Below are 26207 nucleotides of genomic sequence, written 5' to 3'. Positions count from 1 at the left end.
CCCAAAGAACCCTAATCCAGGAAGCTTCCGGATACTCGTCTCAAATAACTCTTCTTTTTTTTTTTAAGAAGGCAAGAGGCAAAGGATTAGGTAAACCAAAACACATACCAATCCACCGTCTCCAGTCACAGAACATACGAACATGGTCACTATATTCCCTCCCCTCAACAGTCTTGAAGAGGTAACAAGTTTAGATCATAGGTGATGTACACGTCACCCATTTTACCTAGGCTGGGGTCGGGTGGGAGTGGGATGGGGAGTAGGGAGTGGGGTGCAGTGGAACAGGGGTGGGAGTGAGGGTGTGAGATGAGATGGGGAGTGGGGTGGGGTGGGAGTAAGGGGTGGGGTGGGGTGGGGTGGGGTGGGATGGGGTGGGATGGGGTGGGATGGAGGGTAAAGTCTAGTAGTTGTAATGTGTTTCCAAATATTCAATGGATTCATAATAATATATTTAGCAACAATAAATTTAAATGTCTCTTTATATGTTACTAAATTAATTCTGTTGTTTACTTTGTTGTTGTTGTTTACGTAGAGTTTATTGATGGATCTTTCAGCTATCATAGAAGAGGGATTGGCTTTAGTTCCTCACCACGAGTATTAATTGGTTGCCCATCTCTAAGCACTTGGATTTTTTTTCTTCATTTCTCGTCTAATTTCATTTCCCGTTTTCTATAATTTATGGAAATTAGAACTACCACTACTAGAACCTCAACCACCACCACCACCACCACTCATAACATAACTACCCCACCACACCACCACCACCACCACCCCTACATCACCACCACCACTCCTAATATCACCCCTACCCACCACCACCACTCCCACCACCACCCCTACCAGCACCACCACCCCTACAATCTACACCACCACCACCCCTACCACCACCATAGTAACGCCATAGCACACTATGAAGCCGCTCTCTACTCCCATACGTTTCATCTCCCACCTCCCTCCCCCACTTCATCTTCTCCCCCTCCCCCTCCCGTTTTAACCATTTGTGGGAATCTCTCGCCGTCAAAAGGATCCCATTCTCATCACAGGGATCCTATCTGCGCCCTGAAGGATCGGCCCTCGTCAGGAGAACACCCTCCCCCTCCCCCTGCATCCCGTCACAGAAATCCTTAACCTAAAGCCGACCCCGTGGACCACAATATTAAAATGCTCCCACCACAATCCTCCTGGAGCATCCCATCAATCACGTGGGAGTGGGGTGTGGGAGAGGGAGTGGGGTGTGGGAGAGGGAGTGGTAGGAGGGGAGTGAGAGAGGAAAGGAGAGGTGTGGGTTGAAAGAGAGGGTGGAAAGGAGGTGGAGGATTATGAGGAAGGGGATGGGGGAGGAGGGAAGAGAGAGAGAGGAGAAGTAGTGGTTGGGAGGAGGAGTTGAGCAAAGCACACCCAGCCACTTTCAACCTAACTACACCACAACCACATCAATTCAACCTTACCACCACAACTACCACCCACCACAACCACACCAATTCAACCTTACCACCACAACTACCACCCACCACAACCACATCAATTCAACCTTACCACCACAGCTACCACCCACCACAACCACACCAATTCAACCTTACCACCACAACTACCACCCACACCAACCCACCTTTTGCCACCACAACTACAACCCACCTTTACCACCACAACCCGCCCTAACCACCACAGTTACCACCGACCACACCCTCAAACCACCCCCCTAAACCTATACTGGGAGTGGACGCTACAAACTACAGTACGATACAGCACAATTAAGTATTTTATGTTATTTATGGGAAAATACAGAAATTTCAGTCCCAACATCACCGAGGTATTTTACTCTTTTTTTTTTAGGTGGCAAATGTGTCGAGTGTGGAAATGCTGATGACAAAGTGGAAAAGTTGGCAATTGGAAAGCTATTAACTTTTTTTTTTACGAGTTTTCAATATTATTCTTTCCATTTCTTTTCGTTCTCATTTTTTTTCCTGGTTTTTATTTAATTTTATTTAATTTTGTTTCCATATTTTTGGTTTTATAATATATTTTATTTATTATTTATTTTTTTCGTTTGATTCATATCGATTTTTTTTCACGTCTCTCTCCACCGAGTATGTACTGTCTAGTGTTTCAGATGATATATATGGATGCAAGGAGTTTCTGCGGGAATCCTGATGACAGATGACACTCTTGCATGTGATGAACCAACTGTGTGTGTGTGTGTGTGTGTGTGTGTGTGTGTGTGTGTGTGTGTGTGTTCTAATGTCCCTTCATTTGGTATTGATGGTGAGTGAATGTGTGTATGTGTGTGTGTGTGTGTGTGTGTGTGTGTGACTCAACGTTAATGACACAGAAAATAATATATGATAATGCTATACAGGACAATGTAGGTTTTCCTTTCGGCGACTGTCGACTTTCATTCACATATACACACACATGCACATATATACGCACATATAAACACACACACACACACACACGTACACACATGCATTCACACGCACACACCAAGGAAAAGAGACATACATACATACATACATACAAAAAATGGTTATCCTCGTGTCCTAGGATGGCCGGCCCAAGGGCCACCTATGCGTGAATTTAAGGTGTAGACTGTAGAAGCTGTTGCCAACACAACAACCACACCCTGAGTTAGCGACTTGCATGACCCAGTGTCAAGGAACAGTCCGAGAAGACCGGACAACTCGCAACTGCACTGGCTAACCATTTCCCGGAACACGATCTGCAAATCGATTAACATCCTGGGCCCGTATACGAGTACACAAAACTTTTATGCTAATGACATAATAGTAGTTAGCTAGCAGTAAAACTTAAAAGTTATACACAAAGCTTAACTAGCAAACTTTTACCGCACAAATAGTGTGTTTGTGCTGCTAGTTGTTAAGTACCGCTAAACAGCGTTAAAGATAGCAGGAGTTCATCATTTAAAATGGTCTTATGGCTGAATAACCTCAATAAAATTATGAAGATTAATTTCAATATTTACATTTATCTACATTTTGCTCATTAAAAAAAGAAAAATCTAATCTATGCCGTTTGAAGGAGGATTTATTAACCAAGGATAGTGATCGGTGGCTTTTCCTTGCCGTGCTGTTTGTAAACAAACATGTTATTGAGGAAATGGAAGTCTCATCCCCACGAAAGAATAGGAAGCCCAACTGGACAGCGGACCAGAATTTATTATTGGTGGATGCCAGTGAAGAGAAAAAGTTAATATTGAATGGCCACTTGAAGGCTTTCCTGAATAATAAAGACAAAAAGATAGGGTTATTTTTCGTTATCAACCCATCACCTTTTTACGATTTTTTTCTCACCATTTAGTAGATCTCACCGAGTAACGAAAGAATACAATTGAATTAAGCAGCGCATTCCAAAAATAAACGCAATAATCGCGATATATTAGTTGTAAAGACACGAATTTTTCGAAGTCCCAATTTGATGTTATGGTGACACGCAGCGTCGCTCTCGTTTCGTTAACCAGCCATCACCTTTATTCACGTGAAAAATTATTTTTTCGCTAGTTTTCTTGCCGTTTTAGATGATTCTGACATTTATCTTTGGGGCAAATCACTTTTTTTAGTTATGATAGGGGGTTAGGACGTAGCCTGTTAGGTCAGGTAACCTAACCTAACCTAACTTTTTTTAGTTAAGTTAGGTTAGGAGGTGACCTGACCTAACGCTGATGTTGTGTTGGTTCGCCAGGGTATCAACCAACAGACGACTATTACGGGACTTAACAGTGCTCCCGAGGTCTTTTAACTTAACAGTACTTTTAAGGGCCTTAAAAGTTTTGTGTATACCGTCCCAGGTCCCCAAATACTGCTGTGTAGACAGCGGCAAATGGCGTAAAGAAACTTACCCATAGTTTCATCCAGCCCAAGGATCGAACACGGGTCCACTCGCTTGGGAGGCGAATATGCTGACCGGTCGCCGCAAAATCTTTGCCCCGAGTGAGGATCGAACTCACGACCTTGAGATTATGAGACTCACGCGCTGCCTACTGCGCCATCGAGGCACTTAATACCGAAACATAACATACAACCAACATCACAGGGGACATAATTATGCTCATTCATTACATCAGAACATCATCTAGGACAAGTAATTTTTCAGCCATGATCATTATCATCCACTACTCTTAAGTGGTGTGTGTGTGTGTGTGTGTGTGTGTGTGTGTGTAATGTTTCCCCATTGTGCATTACGGTTAAGTGACTCGTTATTGTTATCTGATAATTAACTTTAGCAGAGACAAACATTAAAATGATATATCACCAAAAAAAGGTGTAATGATTTGTTGTATAATAATTAGATAATAAGTGTTATTTTTCCTGGATAATATCGATTGATGGTTATCTTGTTATTTTTTAGAACACACACTCTCTCTCTCTCTCTCTCTCTCTCTCTCTCTCTCTCTCTCTCTCTCTCACTGAATGAATACCACAGGAGTGTTACCTGAGTTTAATGTCACAATTGTTCTCAGAAATGGACAGCTGTTGGAAGCACATACTGTAATTGTTTTTCTTTTGTCTCCTCACCCACATCCACACTTACCTTGGGCCACCCACACACACCCACACTTACTTGGGCTACCCACATACATACACACCTTACTTGGGCCACCCACACACATCCACACTTACTTGGGCTGCCCACATACACCTATTTCCATCTTGGCTCCTAAAGTACATACATACATACAGGGTATATACATACATTTAACAACTTTATAACATACACACACACACACACACACACACACACACACACACACACACACACACACACACACACACACACACACACACACACACACACACACACACACACACACACACACAGCACATGAAAATTTACACCCAGATTTCATAAAAGTTAGATTAAATAGCTACATATTTCAACCCCACTTATGTAAAAAAAATAGCGAGTTTAGAATCCTTTGATTTTTTTTTATCGTAAGAATCTTTGAGAATTTCGATCTAACAGAAGCAGATATAAACCAAACAAAGCGTAATAATAATTAATAATATAAACACAACATACGCACATTTAACGCACAAAATCCTTCATAATACAGAATTTGCGTATGACTTTGAGACTCTAAACGTATGAATCCTTGTGATTCTGTATTTGGCTAAAGTAGGCTTAGCGTATAGAGATTTAACATACGTAGATCAATTGAAAGAGCACCTCGGGAAATCAGACTTAACCTAACCACGAGAATCCTGTCTTCATGTACAAATCATTAAGAATTCGAATCTTCATGCTCAGGTGTGTTGGTGTGGGAGGGTGATTAATTAATCTTTATTTAAGGGTTTATTTACCAGGTAACCTCCGCTACCTGGGCCAGTCAGCTGAGGCTTCTAAGAAAATGATGAGTAATAAACCTGTGAAAAAAAAACTAAAATAAGGATGTTATTTTTTTCAGCCATTTTGTGATAATCGTTAAAAAATTTCCATCCCAGTAGTCAATTTAACATCACTTTATTATCTTCACTATTCACTATATTATCTTGAAATGATTATTTAAAACAGCCTTCAATCAGTGCTGCAATTATCGACCTTGATGAGAATAAGCACTAAAAGATCTATATTTTAGGTTTATGTAAAGTTAAAAAAAAAATAAATAAATAAACTAAAACCGAGTGAACTTCCGAATGACGCCGGCAGGGAAAGTCATTATTATTATTTTTTCTACTTTAAGTTTTAATGTAAACTCAACGCTCGCCTGACGCCAAGTTCTCAGTTATTCTTTTCTTCTGTGTTAAATAATTTTTAAGTTTAATACTTAAGCAGATCTTAATTTTAGTTTAAATTATTATTATTATTATTATTATTATTATTATTATTATTATTATTATTATTATTATTATTATTATTATTATTATTATTGTTATTATTATTATTAGTATTATTATTGTTATTATTATTGTTATTATTATTATTATTGGAATTATTATTATTGGAATTATTATTATTATTATTATTGGAATTTATTATTATTATTATTATTATTATTGGTTATAAAAAGAGATGAATGAGTAAAGGGATAAGATAACCGAAGGGATCTGGCACTACTGTTCTCCCCTCTCACTGAGGTACAGTAAATAATGACGTGGCATCAGTGTTTACTCCTCTCCCGGATGAGGTCTGATATTCAATTGGTAACGCTGCTTCTCCCTATTCCAATTTAGGTCTGATGATATTCTGGCAACCCTGCAAACCCCTCGCCTAGTAAAGGTATGATAATAATTTGGAAAAAAAGGGGGAAGCAGAGAAAAGTTTCACCTCATTTCCCCTCGCCCTGTTTAGGTATGGTGGTAATCTGGCAAAACTACCTCCCCTCACCTAGTTAAGCCGAGTTAATAATTTGGCAACACTGCTTCCCCTCCACTGGAATAGTCTTGGCGATGCTGCAGGTGTGTGGTGGCCCTCCATCCTCTACAGATAAAGGTAAAAAAATGTACCTGTAATTAATGAAAATATATTTTGCAAAAGTATATTAATAACAACAAGTTAATAAAAAACAACAAGAGAAATAATCTTAAATTAAAAATATATTTGATCAAAATAAACTGAAAATGTTAAAAAAAAAGATCGATAGAAATACATTAAATTAAATTAGTAAAAAGATGAAACTAAGAAAAATAAACTCGATTAAACAATAAAGAAACACAGAAAAAAACATACAATTAAACAAGAAGAAACAAATGAAATTAATAGATGAATAAAAGCAAAAACAGGAAAATAAATTTGATGAAAACAATTTGAAAATAAAATGTTGAGAGAAATTAGAAAAAAAAACTGACAAAAATAAAAAAAAATCAGAAAAATAAAATAAATAAAACCGAATATTAAAAAAAACCCACTAATTAATATAAAAAATAAAATTAATAAAAATATCAATTATCATAATAAAGATAAACAAAAGAATAAAAATATAAAAAACATTAAAAATACAAATTACAAAAAGGAATCAAAAGAATATGACAAATCTTGAATTATTAACATTCCTAACAATGTATGTCTCTGTTCCTACTACCTTCAACCCTCCACCACACTTGTTAAAAAAAATCAAATCACCGAATCTTTCCAGCTCATCTAAGGCCCCCCTCGTTCCTCTACCTTCCCTACCATTAATCTTCCATACTAAGCTGTCTACCAGTAATTCCTCCGTTCATTTTTACACCCTATAACCTTATACAGCGCTTTCCTTCACTCCACTTTGGACTACGTGAACTCTTCCTGCTGTTATTTTAGTCAGAATTACACAGACACAAAGCGAGTAACAGCAGCAGTATTGATATGGTTGAGACTCTGGGGGCTGAGAGCTATCTTGAAGGCAGCGCTGTATTATAAAGGCTATTTGCCATGTCCTGTCCTGCCAAGCACTACTTTCAATTTCCTAATGTACACATCAAAGAAAATTAATACATTGAAATTAATAGAGATAATGCTATGATAAAAGAGCAATTACTTAATATTGATCTATAAATAAACTTCATAACTGATGTCTCTGACCAAAGAGTAGGAATCTTTTACTTTTTGTATGTGGGTTTTCCAGTATTTTATTGCCACTCCAAAAAGCATCGTGACCCCAGGGTGCGATGGGACAGAAAACGAGCGATAACCTGAGACACGTCCATGTATTGGTTGGGTTGGTCTTCGTCTGATGTTTCATATTCTTTCGGACGCCTGGGGTCTCGATACTTTTTGGATTGGCTGTACATAGATGATACAACACACTGTACACGTCATATCTTGAATCTCAGTACCTGTTAATGGTTAATATAATATCTTTAACCTCAAGGTATGTGTTAGTCTCTCAAGTACTCCCATACACAGTTACTAGAGACGAGATATAGTAAACTTAGTAGATAATATATGAGTTGGTATATTAAAAACAGGGTCTGACTCCCAGCCTATAGTTCAAGTCTTAACTAGTTATTTAGTATAATTAGATAACTTTACGTTGGAGGCAAGGTTTAGTAACAGCCATAACGCCCACGTACAGATGTTCCTATAGAGTAGATGATGTACAAGAATAATCAATTTTTAAAGGAGATTCTTAAAAGTATGGTCTGACTTCAGTGTTGTCTTAGACAGATTCTCAATAACTTTAAATTTAACCCTGAGAATGTTATCACTCAGACAGTTGCACAAAAAAGTAAAATTAACAAATAGTAGTAAATTAATATTAGATACGAAGTTAAATTAATAAAGTAGCTATTTCATTGTATAAATAATACTGGTTTTCAATTTTTATTTAACCTCAAAAGTAAAATATTTCCATTAAAACCGCACAAAAATATCTACAAGGTTAAAAGGGAAAAAAATAGACGTGTAGTTTACCGCCAACATTTTTGACGGAACATCGACATTTTACAACAAATTCCACCAAACCTTCCCAGAGACACAAGTAGATAACGTCAAACATCGATTTTTTTAGAAGATATACTGAGCCAGGAGGATAAACACGATTGGTTTCCTTGTTCCAACACTGTGGACACTCCTTACCAAAGTCCACACAGTTGACTTGGCCGCTGGGATGACGGTCCGCGTTCACTATATTATTTCTTCTTCTTTTTCTTTCGTGGAATGTGAAGGTTTATAATCTTTTACGTGTGTTATTAACTTTGTCTTACGTTTGAGTGTAAGTTATATGAGGTGATGGGGGAGAAGGCAGTCTGTCCGCCATCAGTAATGTAAACAGTCGCCTCCCTTTATCAGTGTAAACATGTGATTGTCTCCCCCCACCAGTGTAAACATTAGATGTGGCAACATTATTCCCCTCTCAACAATGTAAACACTTGTTATGGCAACACTGTCTCCCGTCACCAATGCAAACACTTGTCATGGCAACGCTGTCTCCCCTCACCAATGTAAACACTTGTTATGGCAACACTGTCTTCCCTCACCAATGTAAACACTTGTTATGGCAATACTGTCTCCCCTCACCAATGTAAACACTTGTTATGGCAACACTGTCTTCCCTCACCAATGTAAACACTTGTTATGGCAATACTGTCTCCCCTCACCAATGTAAACACTTGTCATGGCAACGCTGTCTTCCCTCACCAATGTAAACACTTGTTATGGCAACACTGTCTCCCGTCACTAGTTTTAACATTTGTCATGGCAACACTGTCTTCCCTCACCAATGTAAACACTTTTTATGGCAATACTGTCTCCCCTCAACAATGTAAACACTTGTCATGGCAACACTGTCTCCCTGCACCAATGTAAACACTTGTCATGGCAACACTGTCACCACCTCACCAGTGTAAACACTTGTCATGGCAACACTGTCTCCCTGCACCAATGTAAACACTCCTCGTGGCCTCGCTGCTCCTGGTCACCAATATGAACTAGATTATATTTTACTCTCACTTACACTTTACCCAAGGCACAGTGTTTTGTCTCCAATGTAAAAAAAATGAAGAAAATTTTTAGTGGTGTAAACAAGTTTTTAATGAAGACATCAGACCTGACACCACCGCTACCAGAGTAAACATTAGACGTGGCACCAGTGTATCCCAGCAGGATGATAAATTACATTAGACGTTGGGGCGTTATCTCTGTTTCACCAGAGAAAAAATCAAAATTAAACATTAAGTTATCTCCTCAAAACAGTTTAGACACTAGACGTGGCAATACCGCCTCTTCCTCCTCAACAATGTAAACCTAAGACGTGTGGCACCACCGCCTCTCCTGCCTGGTAATAAATCACAACAATAATGGCGTCCGGAGCAGCCCCCCCACCCCCTCCCACCTCCGCCCCCAAACTAATTTTACGAATTTAAGACGAAGCGTTTTGATTGATTAAGTGCGGGGAATGGGCGGAGATAGAGTGTGGTAAAGAGTGGCAGTAAGGGGGGAGGAGGAGGAGGGGGGAGAAGGAGAGAGTGGTAAAAAGTGGGAGTGGTGGATGTGTGTAGTGTTGGTGGGAAGGAGGTTGGTGTGGTGGAGTGGTGGTGTTAGGTAGGAGGAATGGTGTTTGTGAGGTGTGTTGGTGTGATGGGTGAGTATAGTAGTGGTGTGGGGGGGAGTAGTGTGGGGGTAGTGTGGGGGGAGTAGTGTGGGGGTAGTGTGAGGGGTGTGGTAGGAAAGAAAGGTGACAATACAGCGGTGTCGTGATTTCGTGGTATTATATTGTCAAGGTGTAGTGTGTGGTGGTGTGGTAGAGACTATGATAGTGTGTTGATTGTATTTGTGGTGTGACAAAATGATATGTGGTGAAGTGGAAGTATGGTGATGTGGCGTCATAATATGGTGTCAGGGTATGGTGATGTGGTATATCTGTGGTAGTGTGGTAGAGACTATGATAGTGTGGCAGAGTGCATGATGATGTGGCAGAATGCGTAATGGTGTGGTAGAAAGTGTGGTGATGTGTTATGATGTGGTATTGTGTGTGTGTGTGTGGTATAATGTGAGTGTGGTAGACCATAATAATGTGTGGTGGTGTGGTAGTGCTTACTGGCGTCGTATATAGAGTGTGGTAGAGGGTGTGGTGGTAGAGTGTGGTAGTGGGTGTGGTGGTAGAGTGTGGTAGAGAGTGTGGTGGTGTGGTAGAGTGTGTGGTGGTGGGTGTGGTGATGTGTTGCAGACTACTCGAGGGAAATTGATTGACTATCTAAGAACGTGGAGAAGCTCGGAAGACGTATGGATATGGAGGAGTGATAAGGAGAGAGAGAGATAAAGAGAGAGAAGAGAGGGAGGGAGAGAAACAGAGAAAACGGAAGAGAGAGAAAGAGAGAGAGAGATAAAGGAAGGTAAAATAAAACAGGAAGGAAAGAAATAATGACGAAATAAATGTGGGGAAATAATGACAACGAAAAAAAAGGTAAAAACAGAATATTACAGGAAAAAAATATATTCAATTTTTTTATTGTATGTGTGAGGTCAGAGTGGTGGTGGTGGTATGGTGTGAATTTGTGTTGTTGGTGACGACTATTAACAGTTAATTGTGCTGTGTGTGTGTGTGTGTGTGTGTGTGTGTGTGTGTGTGTGTGTGTGTGTGTTCATGAAGGATTATGAGTGTGCTTGCGTTTATATACAAGTAAGTGTGAATTTCTCTAACTAGATATGAAGAAATGTACATGAATCTATTTCAATACATACGAGAGTGTGTATATGTATATGTGTATCTACGTATGCCTGTCTATCTGTATGTGGTTGCATGCCTGGGCGAACGTGTGGCTTGCGTGCTTGCGTGGGTACTTAGTGGTCTGCGTGTGGGCTTGCGTGCCGAGGATCACCGAAGCTTATCATGCAAATACTTCCGTGGGTATATACATCATTCTGTGTAAATGTACCAAGAAATTATAACAATTTCAGTGACAAGAGAGGGGAAAAAAGTCTAACATATTATCCATTTCTAATTTTTAAATCTCACGTAGTTTCATTCCTAATTTAACTAGGTACGACTGAGCTATGTTTCCACAGTAAATACTATTATTACCAGTGGCAATAGTAGTATCATTAAAGTAATTGATAGCTTCATAAATATTATTGTTAGTATTATTTGGCATCGACTTAAAACGATCTATTTGACATAACCGGAGTAAAAGCGATTCCACAATGTAAATAAACAGACTTCAATCCGTGGAGTCAGTCATTGTTCATATAATTCGTATATAGAATCATACTAAACTGCGTATATCAGCATTCACGGACATTTATCATTAACGGACAATTTTAATTCTCACGCTGAAAATAGACAGCCTAATCTCTAAGAATTTTGCGTGTAATTGATTATCAATACCGAGGACACGATGGCTCTCATGATTTTCCAGGAAGTTAGTCTAGAGGATGGCGCCATTATATATAGACGTGACTTGAACATGCATATGTTCGAGGAGGTGCTGACGACGAGGTGGCGGAGGAGGAGGAGGAGGAAGAAGAGAGGAGGAGGAAGAAGAAGGGTGAGGAGGAGGTAGAGAAAAGGAGGAGGAGGAGATAGAGAAAAGGAGGAGAAGGAAGAAAAGAGGAGGAATAAGTAGAGGTGGAGGAGGAGGAAGAGAAGAAGAGGGGAGGAAGAGGAGGAAGAAGAAGAGGGGTGGAGGAAGAGAGGAGGAGCAGGAGGAAGAGGAGGAAGAGTAGGACAAGGAGAAGGAAGAAGAAGAAGAAGAAGAAGAAGAAGAAACGTGGATGAAGAAAAGGAGGAGGAAGAATAGGAAAAGGGGAGTGAAGAGAAAACAATGAAACTCTCACACACATATTGGCACTTGGTTAGCTTGTGTATACAGTACTGTGTTCCGATGGCTCACTCACTTCTCAGTAAACGTCGTAGATACAGTATTCATCGTCATTGTTTATGGATATCCTCTACTGGCTCAGGTCCTTCATCATACGCCTCCACAAACACCTATTGAATTCCTCCAAACTTCATCATCTTACGTACCCAACACAACAAACTTCTGTCTTTAACCTCTTCTGTCTATTGAATTCCTCCAGACAATCATAATCTAACGTATCTAACTACACAAACTCCTTTCCAGTCTATTGAATTCCTCCAAACTTCACAATATGTACCCAACTACAGCACATCTTTCCATGCACCTTTGAGTAGTTTCATAAAAAGATGACAAATTCTGAAATGACGAATGAGATCTGATGAACCAGCAGTGGCAGAGGTGTTGAAGAAATGATCATTCATAGTTTCGTGTTAAATCACATAACTCCTGAAGAATAAACATCTCGCAAGATAAAACAGAAAACGAAATCCATCAGTCAAATCAGGAGGGAGAAACGGGCAGCTCATAACCCTCACCTCGTCTCCCACATCCAACACTTCGTACCCCCCCCCACTTCCACACCCTCCCCCTCCAACACCCCCACCCCCTACTTCCTATCCCTTACCCAAACACCTCATCTCCCCACCATCACCCCCGTATCACCCCCCTATCACCTCTACCCTCCCTACCCTCCCCTCCTCCTCTCGATACACAAGATGAGAAGCGTCAACATTATTGCAAGTTTCCTAATACAAAAATCACTTTGCTTTCTCATGCATTTTGATCGGGTTATCCACGAACGTAATTTTTCCGGCAATATAAGAAGCGGCTTACCGAGGGAGGTGCAGGTACTTGATATTATTATTATTATTATTATTATTATTATTATTATTATTATTATTATTATTATTATTATTATTATTATTATTATTATTATTATTATTATTATTATTATTATTATTATCATCATTATTATTATTATTATGTTTGTTAGATGTAGGTTTCACATCTAACAGGACCTCGATATAACGTCCTTTTTGGAGGAAAGTCTCGTTAAATAGAGGTTTCATAACTCAAGAGCTTTCTTTTATCACACAGGAAATGTGATGCCCAGCCAGGGAGCTCGTATGTGGAGGCGCCCGGCTATCATTAACTAGTATAACTGTTTTAAATGTTATTTACTGTTCCTAATTTACGTTTATACATTTCGTTTTTGTAATTGTTAGTTGTTGTTGTAATTTATGTTCGTTGTAGACTTTTATCACTATAGTAAAGCTTATTATACCTACGTCTGCTTTTAAATTTATTACAGTATTTGTTGATTGTATTTGTTATTTTGTCCTTTTTTTGCGGGGGGGGGGGCTTTTCGGGAAGGATTTGCAGCTTGAGGCATTATCAAAGGGATTTAATAATAATAATAATAATAATAATAATAATAATAATAATAATAATAATAGCAAACCCACCCTGATCTAGCAGTTTATTATATATATATGTATTAAGCCAGGACTAAATAGACACAAGTAGTTCAATTCCTCCGAGTGGCTAGCTACCCTTACAACCAGCGGCTTCAGCACCAGGCAACCTACTAACCCCAGTCCGCCCACCCCTCCTCCCCGGTCCGCCCACCTATCCCCCCCAGCCAGCCCACCCCCCGCCCGCGTGTATAGTGGTCTGGGGGCGTATTTTGTACAGATGGGAAGGCAGCTGGCTATTAGGGCTTTAAAATGTTTCATTACTGAGAACATTTCCGTATCATTTCCCTTTACGACGGAAGTGAAGCTGTGATCAAAACTGAAGGAAAAGCTTTTGAGTTTCCTTCTGTGTGTATTGAAGCAGCTGAAGGAAGAAGAGGAGAAAGAGGGAAGAAGAGGAAGAAAAGGAAGAAGAAGGGGATGAATGTGAAGAGAAATAAGAATAAGAAAAAATAGTCAAGAGTAACATGTGGAATAACAGGTAAGAGAAATAAACGGGAAAAAGAGAGTATAAGATAATGAAGATTACTAAAAGTATGACTACAAAATAAAAAAGGAATAATAATAATAATAATAATAATAATAATAATAATAATAATAATAATAATAATAATAATAATAATAACAGAAAGGAAAAGAGAAATAAACGGAAAAATATGAAGACGACGACAAAGAAAACAACAACAGCAACATTAACAACAACAACAATACAACAACAACAACACAAAACAACAACAACGACAACAACATAAACAAAAACAACAAACACAACACAACACAAAACAACAACAAAGACAACAACAACAACAACAACACAGGAGAAACAAGTAACAGGGAAGATAATTGTTACTCCTCATCGCCGCTAATTCTCAAAAATACTCGAGGCAAAACACCAAAAATGCCAGGATTTACTAACACAAGCTACGGAATTACTAGCACCCGGGAGCCCTTAAATACTCAGATGCTGGGCAATCAAAGATAATTCCTGGCATTTATAGAGATACAGAGGGTCTTAGTTCTCTCTCTCTCTCTCTCTCTCTCTCTCTCTCTCTCTCTCTCTCTCTCTCTTATCCAGGAAGAGAAAGAGGAGAAAGAAAATTAAGAGGGAGAGAGATAGTGGTGGGAGAGGAGGAAGAGATGGTGGTGGAAGAGAGAGAAGAAAAAAAGAGGCGGAAGAGAATAGGTGGAGAAGGGGGAGGAAAAGATGGAGAAGAAAGAGAAAGAAAAGGCGTAGAGAGATAATTAATCCACCAGGACCCGCTCTTTATTTTGTTCTTAATCTCTCAATAACAATAACAATAACAATAACAATAATAATAATAATAATAACAATAACAAGAACAATAACAATAATAATAATAATAATAATAATAACAATAATAACAATAACAATTATAAAAATAATAATAATCATAATAATAATAATAATAATAATAATAATAACAAAACTAATAATAATAATGATAACAAAACTAATAATAATAATAATAATAATAATAATAATAACAATAGTATTGAGACAGTATTATTATTATTATTATTATTATAATTATTATTATTACCCAACCCAACACTTCATAGTACAAGCACCAACTCTCCATAAAACAACGAACAAAGTCACTCACAACAAAGATTCGTCTAAAACCTCGTTGATACACTTCGTTAAAGCTCTCAATTTTATACATCGCTTCCATTTATCCCCAGGACTCCACTGATGGGGGGTGATGGGGGGGTAATGGGGGGTGGTGAGGGTGGGTGGGGGGAGGCAAAAGCCCAAGAGATTTGATCACTCTCTGTGTTGTTTTAGGCGGGGGGATGAACGGACTGAGGGAAAAGCCGGATTTTTATTTGGTTATTTTTTTCATGTGGGAAGGATTTTCGAGGATGCTGTAGTGATGATGGTTGGTGTTTGTATAATGGATGGTTCTTATCAATTACTCTCTCTATCTTTCCCACCTCCTTTATCTGGTTAGCTAGATCTCTCTCTCTCTCTCTCTCTCTCTCTCTCTCTCTCTCTCTCATGCTAAACTATATAACAAATTAGCACAAACTACCCTGAGGTAATTTATCAGTCCACTCCACTGTTTCTGAGCACACGAGAGAGAGAGAGAGAGAGAGAGAGAGAGAGAGAGCAGTGTTATGTCTTAATTGCTTAAAGTAAAGGAGCCAGGATAACAGCAGATAACACTCACTTTAATGCCTCACTATCGCTCCTACACCTTACCTGGCTCATTAAGACGACTTGATTACCTGCAGGTGATGACTTAATGACTGTTATTCATTACCCTTTGATTGATTGATTGATTGATTGATTGATTGATTGATTGATTGATTGATTGATTGATTGATTATCATTACATCACTGGTTCATTTTCCTCATGACTCTGCTATTCACAACAACAACGAACGCATCACCACCATCACCACCCTCACTATCACCACACCACATCATAACCAGACCAACACATCACTATCACCACACCACATCACAACCAGACCTACACATTACTATCATCACCACCAACACATCACCACATCACCACTAAAATCACTATCGCCTCATCATCACCATCACATGACTCACCATCACTCAGATCATCGCCCAAACACAGGCGGGCGGAGGTAAACAAAACTGGCTTCGAATATTAATGATAATCATCCCTTTTAGCAGAGAGGATGAGGGCGGGAGGGAAGGAGGGAGAGAAGGAGGGAGGGGGAGAGGGAGGGGGAGAGGAGGGAGGGGGGAGGGAGGGAGGGAGGAGAGGGAGGGAGGGAGAGGAGGGAGGGGAGAGGGAGGGAGGGAGCTTGCGCAGGTGTATTACTCCCTATTTTTTTTACTTTCCCTGGAGTGAAAGTGGACGAGAAATTAGGTTTGTTTAAAAAGTAAGAGAGAGAAAGAGAGAGTGAGTGAGTGAGTGAGTGAGTGAGTGAGTGAGTGAGTGTATGTGAATGAATGTGTGTGTATATAATGTGAGTGTGTGTATGTGTATATGTGTGTTTATGAGCAACTAGATAAATATTTGTGTAAAGGTGAATGAGGGTTTGTATAGAGAGTTAGAAACACCTGCATCGGTCTATCCAGTGTGTGAATTAAGTACACAAACGACGCCTGTAAACTCACCTGAAGTGGAAACTGTGTTGGGTGTTTTTGTTTTACTTTTCTCTCGTTTCGGTTTTTTTTTGGGGGGGGGAGGAGAATGAAGAGAAGAGGGAAGGAAACAGTGAAAAAAGGGGGAGATGAGAAGGGGATGGAGAAGTGAGCGAGGAAATGAGAATAGAAAAGAATGTAGAGTATAAGGAAATGTGGGAAGGAGCTGGAGGAAATGTAAATGGGATAAAGGAAAGGTCATAAGGAGGAAGAGGAGGAAGAGGAAGCGAAATGAAAGCGAGAAGACCAAGAGAAGCAAGGAAAGAGAAATAAAGAAAACGGAGAATAGATTTAGAAGGAGGAATGAGTTAGACACGGAAAGAGGTGGATCAGAGAAAGATAACACGACATACATACATACATACATACATACATACATACTTATATACATACATACATAATATTTAGCTCAACTTAAGAATAATGATGTATTTCGAATGTTAAATAAGATATAATCATTAAAATTGAATACGTATGTCTATTAATTTATATATATATATACATTATTCTGTTGATTACAAGGTAAAAAAAAAATCCCAGGGCAACATCGACACAAAAATAAAGGGACGTAACTAAGCAGCTTACCATTACTATTATGTACCAATGATCAAATATACACATAAAGCCATGTACCTTTTAAATTATTTACCTTACAGAGAGTGCTTGGACCCCCACACCATATACATTTACTATATAAAAGCAAAATAAAAGTTTTCTCTCATATACTAAAATGCTTCATGTAGGTAAAATAACACACCCAAAAAATACCAAAATGCACAGTACTGAATATTGGCAGAGTTGCAGTTCAGTGAGCATCAGAAAAGTCGATTAGTCTAATAGGTTTACAGAGGGGAACAGCTTAGTGAGGTAAATACTGTGTTGTTTCTACTTAATGTGTCCGTCAGATCAGGCGTCTCTTAACATGCTGGCAACATGTTAGTTAGCTCACCACCCCCTGATCGTTAGCCTCGTAACAGAAATGATGTTATCACCGTTTCAGAGGCGTGTTTGACAAAGGTACAATCGGTGCAATTATCTTTTTTTTTCCGGGTCACCAAACTGATACAAAAAATGACTTAAAGTACTGGACATTTTGGGCTATTGACGAGTCTAATTTAAGAGCAAAACTACTGAACTAAAATTTTAAATCGGTACTTAGGTATTTTAATTTTTGTTACACTGAATTTCGTAATCTAAAAATAAAATTTTACTCCGTAGTTTGAAGTCTTAAACAAGCCTCTGCACCGCGGGTCTATATTTTCAGCTTAACATTAGTTTGGTGTAAGAATAATATAATAAGGTATGTGCTATATATATATATTTAGTTATATTTACTGTATACACTGATATATTTACGTCGTGCGGGGGAGACCCAAACCCGAGATTCAATTTAATTCAATTACAAACTTTTTTACGGAACTGAAAAATCTTTATTAAATTAGTGTTTACACCTTGAACGAGACACAAGAACTACCAGATAATTAAAACAAATGTGACACGCAATGTTTACTGAATCTATCGTTCACGCCGTTAAGGTTCGTTCAGGTAAGAGAGACTAGTTGATGGCAGCCTTGGTGAAGTTGACTTTATTATAATAAAGGTTGATGATTTATGAGAAGCTCGCTACAAAAATACTGTTAATTGTTAAATAATAATTCATGAAAGTAACAATTTTCTTCACTACATTCATTCTTTAACTACTTAAATTACTCTAATTGTATAACCACTGTAATTATTGTCATTCAGGTCGTGCTATAAATACTAGGCAGTTAAATATACCCAAGTGTTTTCAGTACAATAAAGTGCAGGTAATCCATTCACCTAAGCATTAATTCTCCAGGTGAGTGACACATTGTGTGCACTGAAAGGCTACAATGGGAAAAATATTTAAATTTTATGGAAATTCTGAACCTAAATAAATGGTTGCTGAATATTTATAAATCCAAAATGGCGCGAAGATGTAGAAAAAAGAATAGTTTAGTCACAGCTCAATATAATGAAAAATATTGTCGACTCTCTCTCTCTCTCTCTCTCTCTCTCTCTTTCTCTCTCTCTCTCTCTCTCTCTCCAATGTTTATAGATCAAGGATAATTTATACATATTATCGCAAGAGTGCAGAGAGCAACCTACGCGAAGAACTCTCCTCCACTCGGTCGTAAAATAAACATAAATTACTTTGTTTTATTCTTGATCATAAATACGGAGTAAGTCGAAAAGTTTACGAGTGGGTGAATAGTCGCCTCGCATGCTCCTCCCAGCCGTTAGGTGGGCGCTCATAAACTGAACACACAGATCATAAATTCAACTCAGACAGAGAAGGTAAGAACGGCGTGTAATTGTACCTTCCTGAATGTTTAAATATTGTGTGTTGAAAGTAAGAGAGACTTAAAGCTCGGTGTTTAATGACCCTCATACATGAAGCTTCGTAAATCTTAAATAACAAGAAAGTCAAGACAGTAATTTAATTAATCGTGTGTATGTTTGTTATCTGGGATTAAAAATAATGTTTACACATGTTGAATTAAATCCTCAAGGTAATTAATTATGAGTTATAACAAAAATAGAAAATACATCAACTTCTTATAACCTTTGGTCAAACTTTCAGGAATCAGGTTATTTTACTCTTCAAATGTATTTATCTAAAGTACCTCACATTGCCGGCCAATTTACGTCTCTCGTTGTATTTGGTTTTCTAGTTTCAGTGCTGCCGCCCTGCTGAGCCAAGTGCCTCCCCTTCTGATATATTGGAGGTAATGTTTCAACCTTAAAACTTAACTTTTAAAGGGGATGCCAGAGTATGTTTAATGTATGTTTAAACCGAACCTCTCTCTATTTATTTACGAAAACGATAAAATTTCTTCGTTTGCTGACGCGTCCATGAAATTCTTAAAAGAAAAAACATGAATATCTTAATTTCTAATATTAATGATAACTCGTGTATGTACTAACCTAGAATACGCGCTTGATATATAATAATTGTTGAAGCTCAGTAATATAATATAATATAATATAAACACCAACATTCATAAATAACCTGAAATGTACCTCTTAATTATTCATTGTGCTGGTGCTCAAAATTCTCGCTGGAAGACCTTAGTAGTAACACATTATAACATCAACAACATCGAAAATCATTGACACGGTCTTTAAAACCTCCGTTAGCAGGAACCTCATCTCCAACCCCCCCCCTCCCCGGCAGCAGCGCTATAATTCTCGTCTCTCCAGGGGCTGCGTCTCCCCGTGGCGGTGGAGGAGGAGGAAGGATGAGAGGGATTGATCGCACGTCGAGGATGAAGGATAGATGGAGACTAGAGAAAGGTGGAGCTGAGGAGATCACTAGATAGGAGACTGAATGGGAGAGGAGACCTTTTTTTTTGCAGTGAGTGAGAGATCTTCCCTCGGTGGTGGCCAGATCTTCCCACGGTGGTGGCCAGATCTTCCCACGGTGGTGGCCAGATCCTCCCTCGATGGTGGCCAGATCTTCCCACGGTGGTGGCCAGATCTTCCTCCCTCGATGGTGGCCAGATCTTCCCTCGATGGTGGCCAGATCTTCCCACGGTGGTGGCCAGATCTTCCCACGGTGGTGGCCAGGAAATTTCCTCAGGTGTGGCAGGTAAGAGGCAGGTAATGGTCGTCTCTTGAGAAATCAGGCCGAGTCTAGTATGGAGGAAGAAGCACCTGGGGAAATAATGACATGGGTCTTGGTGTCCCAGGTATCTGTTTATGTAGCAGGTGTGACCAGGTGAGAGACGTCTGTGCCACCTGTCATTATCGTCATTATTAACATTATTAATTGTCATTATGATCATTATTATCGTTATTAATGGCATTCCAGTTATTATTATTATTGTTACTATTATTATTATTATTATTATTGTTACTATTATTATTATTATTATTATTATTATAATACAGGCACAAAAGTACCAAACAAACTTTGAATTGTGTATGAGAAACAATGGGAATCGTTGGGACGAAAGAAAAAAAAATAGTCTTTGAACAAATACTTTACAAATCCTGATGCCCTCTGGTTCAGATGATCATTTGTCAGTGTCGGGGCGAACAAGTCTAAACATTTTCGTGGACAAAGGAAGCAGAATAATCAACGTGAATGAGTGCGATGCAGAATTTGGTTTCTGTTCCCATTTACAACGAATTCAGCTCTACAATACACCTTAAATCAGCATCATAAAATACAGTATGTTATCACATCCACACTTTCATGTGATCAATAGTTGTCGGGTTCCCTCAGAACATGACACTGATGATCGGGTCATCTGGTTCACCGCTGTTGGGCAACTTGTGGCTTGTATATAAGCACAAACTACACAGACGAGGGTATGAGGCGCGCTCATTACTCACTGTTTACAATGACGTCATCTGTTATGCTGCCTACCTTTCCCTTCTCCCCCTGACGTAGGAACCTGAAAAGTGAAAGTGGATCCCGTATGACTCACGGCCAGGTAAGGGCAGTGCGAGTACAAAATTCTGTAGATTAAGCAGTTTTTCTACACAAGGCTGTGGGTGCTGTATCGTTACGTAGGCAGCACCTCCGGGTACAGTACCTTTACCTGACGTTAGTCTAACCCGAGTTAGTGCAGAGGGATACTAGCGGAAAGTATCGGCAGACCAATCACATCAAGTCATAACCCACTCCACGTGCACTTTACCCACACAAACACAGATTTTGCTTTTATAAGAAGAGAAGACAACAGGAAGAGGAAACAGTGAGTGAGCACCTAGGACTCCCACCCAACCACAACCACAAATCTCAAGATAACTGGGATCCCGACCACTGCCCGCTTCCCTCCTTCACCTCCTCTATTAAGTTACACGGCATCTCGAGTCCCCGAAATCACGGTCCCAAGCAGTTAGCACACCCGAAATCACCTCGGTGCGGGGGAAATCTTATAGAATTTACCCCGCGAGAACACCGGCCACAGTCCATCAGAGGAGACACACACCTGCGCTGAAGACTAACGACCGCAGGACCTACCATTGCTGAGGACGCTGGACCGTGTAGGTAATGTTTATGATGGCTTGCACAAACCTCACCCCATTTTCTCTGGTAAATGGAAGGGGCCACTGAGAAAAATGGTAGCGATCATGCCTCCTCCCACCCCTGCCCCCCGCCCCACCCCGGCCCCGCCCCGACACCTCCCCAAGGCCATGACGGAGAGGGGCCAATATTTACTGTAAAGTGTAAAGTGATTTTAACGTGAAGGTGTGAGATATAAATCCGCAATAAAGCTGACAGGAGACTTGGGTAATGTATCTAAGAGTGATTGTTACTGGTATTTTATGGCTGTGAAGTTATACACGCACGATAGCGCACGCACACACACACACACACACACACACACACATACACCTATATATATGACTAGACCAAAATGAACACAGGTAAGATGCATCATAAACACAATATACGAATAACTGTTATCAAATGCCACCACCAACCTACAACACTCCATGGACCGACTCACTCTCTGATGTGAAAATAGTCAGCAGATTGACCCAGTGAGGAGAGGTCACAACGACACACACACACACACACACACACACACACACACACACACACACACACACACACACACACAGAAATAAAAGGCAGACGTGACAAGAGAAATATAGGGCTGTGGAGTGTTCGGTATTGTTGAGGTAGCGAGGAAATTGGTAAAACAATAACTGTCAGCAGAGGTTCTCCCAAAGGCCTCCTGATTAATCGGGCATTATCTTTTGGGAGAGGAGGTCGTAAATCCCATCCCACCCCCCCCAGCAGGAGAGCCATAGAGGTGTTGACGATGATGATGATGATGATGATGATGATGATGATGATGATGATGATGATGATGATGGTGTTGATGATGATGATGGTGTTGATGATGATGATGATGATGATGATGATGATGATGATGATGGTGTTGATGATGATAATGATGATGATGATGGTGTTGATGATGATGATGATGATGATGATAAAAATGATGATGGTGTTGATGATGATGATGATGCAGTTTATGATAAAATAGCGGGTTAATGCTGACGACGGAGGTAGTGCTGACGTTGGTGTTAATGCTGACGACGGAGGTAGTGCTGACGTTGGTGTTAATGCTGACGATGATGATACTGCTGACAACGATGTTTATGCTAATGATAGGGATAGTACTGCTGACGGGGCTAGTGCTGACGATGCTGACGAAGATGCTAATGGTGACCAATAAATCCCCAAAGACAGATGCTAATGCTGACGACACTACTAATGGTGACGCAGGTGGGTAAGACTGACGCTACTAATGCTGACTTTGCCGATGCTGACGTTGTTAATGCTGACGAAGGATTTATACCTGGGTAATGACTGATGCTGACAAAGTTGCCACTTCGTCCGTAGCATTTTGCCGAGTGTTAGCCAGGGAAGAGGAGGAGAGGAGGAGAAGGGAAAGAGGAAGGGGAGAGATTGAGAAGGAGAGAGGGAGAGGAAGAAAAGGAAGAGTAGGAAGGGAGGGGAGAGGAGAAGGGAGATGTGGAAAAGAGGAGAAAAGGAAGGGGAGAGGAGAAGGAGGAGGAGTTGGCCATATCTAATGATAATAAATTGTTATTAGGTTAAGAGCATGGAGGGGGGAGGGGAGGGAGGAGGAGGGTAGGTGGAGGGGTAACAGGAGGAAACAAACAGGTAGGATAGGGAGGGAGGGTAGAAGGTAGATAGAACAGGTAGGATAGGATACAAGGAGGGAGAAGTAGGAGGAAGGATTGACGGGGAGTGTGGATAACAGAAGGATGGCTGGCAGGTCTGAAAAGGAGGGTGTCAGAAGGGAGGGTAAGGTGTCAGAAGGGAGGGTAAGGTGTCAGAAGGAGGGTAAGGTGTCAGAAGGAAGAGATAGTAGGGTGAGGAGGGGAGGGAGGGGAGGGAGGGGAGGGGAGGGAGGGAGGGAGGAGGGAGGGGAGGGAGGAGGGAGGGAGGGAGGGAGGGAGGGTGGGAGGGAGGATGGTGGCGCAGCTTCCAAATTGTTCTATTCTCTCCTGCCCTCCTTCCTTCCTTCCTTCCTTCCTTCCTTCCTTCCTTCCTTCCTCCTCCATCCACGACCACTACCTTCACCATCACCAACCACCACGACTACCCGCTCCACCACCACTACCCGCACCACCACCAACCACCACCACTACCCGCTCCACCACCACTACTACCCTAAAACTACCACCATCAATACTACTAAGATCAACAATAACACCACCATCACCCCCACCATCACCCCCACCATCACCCCCACCATCACTACCACCATCACCCCACCACTACTAGCAACAGGATGGTACATTAAAGCAACTTTAGATGGTAATTCACTGTTTGCTGTATCCTCAATAGCTCTTTCGGTGTTTTCATCACGAGCCGCCTCTGTCCTGTACCAACACACACACCCACCCCAACCCACCCCAGCCCACCCATCCAGCCTGATCCACACACGCCCACCCACCAACACCCCTACCTCCCCTTCACACCTCCAGCCCACCTACCCACCCTAATCCACACACCACCACTCTTCCTTCCTACTTTATGATATCTTCTTGTCTTTTATTTTTTCGTCCTTCCTTCCTTCCTTCCTTCCTTCCTTCCTTTCACAATTCTTTCTTTCTCTCTTCTTGCAACATCAATTTCTTCATATTATATTTTCCTAACAGTTATTACTATTATCACTCATACATTAAACTCTTGATGATTTCTCATATAAAATTTTGATCTTGAGTCAAGTTATAACTCAAGGGACAGGGAAGAGGGGGAAGGGGGGGGGGTCAAGGATCACCCGGTCGACCTTGAAGCGTAAAAGTTTTCTCCCGGAAATTCTGAATATTGTCATGTGAAGCCTTTAGTTATCATCATCATCATCATCATCATCATCATCATCATTATTATTCTCACACCTCCACACCCCACCCCTGGCACTATCCTCCAACCTCTCCTCCCGATTCCCTTCAACTCCCACATCCATAGCGATCGAGATTGAGTAGATGAGACAGACAGACAGACAGACAGACATAGAGCGTGAAAGAAGTGAGAATAACGTCGAAGGAAGAGATGAGTTGCTCTACTTAACATACAGATAACCAGTGTAAACAACCTACTGTAGTCTCCCTCCCTCTCTTCTTCCCTTCCTCTCTACTTCCCTCCCCTCCCCCCTCTCTCCCTCCCTTCAGGCTCACACCAGGGGATATCCGACCCTGTGTCCCCCACCATCCCCAATATCTTTCAGCCTGCACCTTTGATACAGTTGACCTCATTATATTCCACTTTAAATGAGAATTCTCGCCCCCTTTTCCCTACCTCACCTCTTCGAAAATTTCAATAACAACAACAAAGACATTCCCTCACGTGAGAAAATAAATAAATACATAAATAAATAAATAAATAAATGTTTGTTTATTCTTATCATTACTATTTTTTTTAATATATCTAAGGTGGGGAATGTTGAGGGATTTTGAAGGTAATATTTTGTTTCGTGTTTTTCTGGTAACGTGTTTTTGACGAGTTTTGGCTTTCTGGTAACACTGTTTGCGCGCGCGTGTGTGTGTGTGTGTGTGTGTGTGTGTGTAGTGAGGGGTTGTCAGACCACAGCTTACATCGCGAGGAAAGCCAGACTTGTCCCGACATTAGCCGAGGTCAAGTATAGGAGTAACTTTCTGCGGTTGACCAGGATGGTAAATCAGCCTGGCTCCCTCCCATGTGACATGTCACCACAACAGACATGTAGAAGGCACCAGCCGACCCTCTTCAATATACAATAACCTACTCTCTGAACAAAGGCCGGACCTGACCTCACAATTAGCCAGGTCCAAATGCCAGCCCTTGGGCCCAACTCAAGGGGCCACAAACAACCAGGGCCTCTCGTGTTACACGGCCCCACCTGACGACTTCTCCTTACATCTCAGAAACTCCAGTCTGACCCGACGTTTGGAAGTCAAGTGTAGGGAACTCACGGTTGCTCTCCCAATATACACATGGCCCCCACCTGATGACTTTCCCAGATAGTTCTGAAAGACCAGGCCTGACCGCACATTGCGAGGTCAAATGTAAGGAGACCCTTGCCGCCCCGGCCAGCTGAACCTGACGGCTCGCATCCCAATATATAGGACGTCCTGGTCACTCCCTCGAGGAGATTCGCAGAGAGAGGAGTTGTACTGTAACAAGGTGGCCAGCTACTACCACCAGGCCTGCCAAAGAGAAGTCAAGGGCCAGGCAAGTCGCCTCCGGTCAGGACCAGACTTCCCTCCGGCGCCCAATAAGCAGTCTCCATAGAGACAACCCAGGACCTGCTAGAAGCCTCCCTAGGTCACGTGAGTGTTTGTCAGAGCTTTCCATGG

General features: G+C 40.7%; 1 non-coding gene across 1 annotated transcript; it reads right to left on the bottom strand.

The window, feature by feature from the left end:
• Window positions 1-3939: 3939 nt before the first annotated feature.
• Trnam-cau lies at window positions 3940-4012 on the bottom strand. Its single transcript has one exon. It is a non-coding gene; the product is annotated as a tRNA-Met (tRNA).
• Between the last annotated feature and the right edge of the window lie 22195 nt (window positions 4013-26207).

The sequence above is a fragment of the Homarus americanus genome, unplaced genomic scaffold (assembly GCF_018991925.1).
Source record: "Homarus americanus isolate GMGI-L3 unplaced genomic scaffold, GMGI_Hamer_2.0 scaffold16430, whole genome shotgun sequence".
NCBI classification, from domain to species: Eukaryota; Metazoa; Arthropoda; class Malacostraca; order Decapoda; family Nephropidae; genus Homarus; species Homarus americanus.
The sequence above is the reverse complement of the archived record's forward strand: the minus strand, read 5'-3'. Positions and strand labels throughout refer to the sequence as shown.